The sequence below is a fragment of the Sipha flava genome, unplaced genomic scaffold (assembly GCF_003268045.1).
Source record: "Sipha flava isolate LNK unplaced genomic scaffold, YSA_version1 126_pilon_pilon, whole genome shotgun sequence".
In the NCBI taxonomy this organism is placed as follows: Eukaryota; Metazoa; Arthropoda; class Insecta; order Hemiptera; family Aphididae; genus Sipha; species Sipha flava.
The window spans coordinates 985,973-990,285 of NW_020271752.1; the positions used below are offsets into that span (position 1 = coordinate 985,973).

Sequence of the window (4,313 nt, forward strand, 5' to 3'; positions counted from 1 at the left end):
TTAAAACGTGTTATCTGTAAGTAATTTATCCATACATTTTATAACTGATAAAGTGATAACATAAACATAATTATTTACCTATTATTTTTATATTTTTTTGTTCGTGTCATATTTAATTATTCGATAGTTACTTTTAAATTATGGCATTATATTATGAATCATCATCATCGAATAAGAACGAAGAAGACTTTATCCTAAATATATTGATACGTTTACCAAAATCATGGGTGTTTCGAAATAGATCTGATCCACTGACTTATTTTGATGATGTAGATTTCAGTCGTAGATTCCGGTATTTAAATCTAATTTATTATTTATATATATAGGTATGTATTAATAAGGTACCTAATAAATAAGCCTTTTTTTAGTCATTCCAAAATTATGTTTGGTGAATTGATGCATTTGATTGGGAAAATATTCAACACGACACAAGAAGAAATTATGCAATTCCATCTTGAATGCAAATATTAGTTACATTGCGATTTCTTGCTACTGGAACATTCCAAGTAATTATATTGTTTATTTATGATTAAATCAGGTGATGATAGATAATAAACATTTAAACCTTCCTCAGAGCCAAAAATAATGTTATTTATTATTTCTTATTAATTAAGGCAAGATAAAATATATGGGTCTTATAGAAGAGTATATAACCTCATGAAATATCCTATCACTCTGTCACTGACTTATTCTTATACATTTTTTCAGGCAGTAATAGGCGATTTGGTAAACATTCATAAATCGTCAGTATGTCGTATTATTAAACGAGTGTGTTATGAAATTGCGAAACTACGAAGAAAGTTGATTACACTGCCATCGACTATTGAAGAAATACAACAAACAAAAGTTGGGTTTTATAAAATGCATAAAAATCCTCAAGTAATTGGAGTAATAAACTGTACCCATATCAGAATTCAGTCTCCTTGCCAAGATGTTGGGGAACAATACCGTAATAGAAAGTTTTACTTTAGCTTTAATGTACAGGCCGTATGTAATAGTAATCTAGAGATAACCGATACGTTGCAAGGTAACATTTATACCCAGAATGTTTGGGTTCTACTACAATAATTAAAAATATAATATAACAATATTATTTTTGACGCTTGTTTTAGATGGCCCGGATCAGTGCAGGATAGCACTATTTTTGATAATAGTTTACTTCGTGCCAAGTTAGAAAGCAATGAGTTTGGAGATTGTTATATTCTTGGAGATGGAGGTTACCCATGCAGGAGATATTTAATGACTCCTCTTTTAAATCCTCTTACACCATCAGAAAAAAAATACCAAGTAATTTTATTAAATTATTGCTATAAAAGTAATATATTTTACTATAAATAATATAATAGGTTGAATACATTTTTGTCAAAAAAATTTTATTTTAAAATTTCATTGTGTATTTAAAATATATTGGTGTACTTTAGGTCAGGAATTCCCAACCTTTTTTACTTAACGGCACACTTGATCATTTTAAAAATTTCCACAGCACACTTAAATAAATAATAATGAATATACATAATATCATAATTATATATAATATACAATAAAATAATTATATTAATATAATATATATAATACAAATTTAATTTGACATTTGAGACTGGTGTTTTTTACATAATTCCTCTATTACGGGTGAAACAGTTGAAATGATACAAACTGTTAAAGGATAATCAATGCCACCATTCCACGTAAATCCAAAACATAAATAATTATCAACATATTAACGTTTAATTTTTAAATTTAAACTTTTATCACTTATTAAAGCTGATTTTTTAATATTAATTTCAATATTTAAATAGTTGTCATTTGCACTAACATCACTGTCATTTGTTAGTTTATCCTCTTTTTAAAATCTATCCATTTTTAAATTTAACTTACAATATTTCTTGATCAAAATAACTATACAGTATAATACGTAACAATTACAAGCGCTCAATTTTCACTATAATGAGCACCGGCTATGTTTTCATGTAGTAATTTTAGTATGTGGTAAAAGTCAACGCAACTGCTTGTAATACCCGTATCGGGTAGTATAGGATCCCATATAATATTATAGCTGTTTTATCAGGACATTTTATCATTTTTTATTTTCAAGGGAATTTTGAAGTCGATGCTATCTAAATATAAATTATAATTTTGACTATCACATTTAGTTATACTTAAAAAATTATAAAATTACAAAAATTATACGGCACACTTGTGTGCGGCGGCACAGCGGTTGGGAATCCCTGCTTTAGGTGTTTCAAGTACCTATGAATAATATTTTTAAATTAAAATAAGTAAAATCGTTATTCTTTAATTTATCGATACGCGTTACAATTGCGGAGAAATTGCCGAATATGTCGCGGAGTGTAATTCACGGTGTGTCGCGGATTGTACTCACGGACTGATTGAATGAGCGTCTGACCAGCCGGTATATATATATATATATATCAGCGTCGATTGTCTAGAAAATTCTCGAAATTACCTTAACGAGATAATCATCGCATATTCTAGAACATGGGATTTCCCCTTATCCACTGACAATATTGTAAATAACTTGGACGATTCGCGGTGCGTTGTTTACGTCTCCACAAATTAATTATCTAATTTTATCCGAATTTGAAATCAAAATGTCTTTAAAAAAATCTCTGTTCATATATTATATTGACTAGATTTTTTTAATACAATATTAACTACTTAATATGATAAACCTTATTTTAAATTTTTAATCCTTAGTTATTAAACTTGAAGCTTGAATTAATTAATAATTACAAAAAAATGTGCAAGTTCTTGCATTTAAAAAAAAAATCAAGCTCAAATCCGTCATTTCAATAGAAATAAATAAGTTAACGGTACTATAACAGTAGTACACTAGTACGGCACATACTACACAATAAACAAATATTAAAAAATTTGAAATATAAAATTATTTTAAACGCGATAACAACCATGTGATATCAACTCAATAATTGTTAAAAACTTTATTTTAAATAAGAGATTATAAATTAAATATATTATTCTCCTTGGAGAATTTGAAAAATTGTATATTGATTTAACAAGACATTAAAATCATTAATGAGCCATTAGTTCATTCGTCAGCAATATGTATGACTTTTTATGCAACCGAACATAAGTGTTGAATCAAATAAATTTCTGTGTTCGTGTTTTCGAAGTAAACGTTTGTTTTTTGTATTATTACAAAGGTGTGTAGAATAATTGTAATAATTACAATAAAAGTATAACGTTATATAATTATTACATAAAAGAAAAAAAATGGAAAACATTTTGGAAACAATTGGATTTATTTTTTAAATTTTAACAAAAGCATTTACATAAGCACACGTAAGATGGGTTTGAACTAATCGAGAACCACTACGTCTCAGATTTTCTTCACTGGGTATAGAATATCTGAATCCATCGAAGCGATGCGTGTTTTGTTAATACCGTGCGGAGGAGACGTGTGCAAAACGATGATATGCGACGCGATGGAACGACGCTGATAAATCCTTACCTGAGCCCGGCGGTGGGGTTCGAGTCACTGCTATTATTTTTTTTTTTATTTTTCTTCGTCTGCCGTTTGCGTGCGGTGGACATTTGCATAGGAATGCAATTTCAGAGAACTAAACACCGCCCGCCCCCGCCATACGCGTCCACGTTTTGTGTTCACCACGTGGCAGGACGCAGAGGATGAGGACAAAAGGCGCGTACAAAGGAGGGTCCGGTTCCCTGTTCGTAAAACGTCGTAAAAATCCCATCACAGATACCTTATACGTAGCTCTACGTACGCCTCGTGGCCGAATTGCGCGTGACCCTTTTCGCGCACACGCATCCGCCCGGTTATTTTTCACGCTCGGATTTCCATTGTTTATCCGGCGTTTGTTTATTAATATTTTGATAACGACAAGTACCCTCACGTCTCGTTACTACGCATCGGCGTCAAGGGAAAGCACGTCGTCGCACTAAAACTGCAGGCGTGTTCAGTCGAATTGCCTCTCTGTTCTGTGTGCTGTACCGGCACGTGTACCGGAGAAAAAAATTCCATTAGATTTGGCGTACTACGACGCACGTGCAACGGGGTACGAGACCGATTTATGAATAATATCTTTCGATTACGCATCATCAACGAATAGTTATTTTAATTTAGTTATTTTCTTCGACTGATATTTTAATTTAGTTATTTTCTTCAGCTGATGCTTTGATTTAGTTATTTTCTTCGGCTGATGTTTTAATTTAGTTATTTTCTTCGGCTGATGCTTTGATTTAGTTATTTTCTTCAGCTGATGTTTTAAATTAGTATAGTTTAAATTATTAATCCGTACGATGTACGCACATAT

The 4,313-nt window shown here is 30.8% G+C and overlaps 1 pseudogene; it reads left to right on the forward strand.

Annotated features, from left to right (window-relative positions):
- The first annotated feature begins 396 nt into the window (after positions 1-396).
- LOC112694278 overlaps positions 397-4,313 on the forward strand; it is a 7,778-nt pseudogene continuing 3,861 nt past the window's right edge.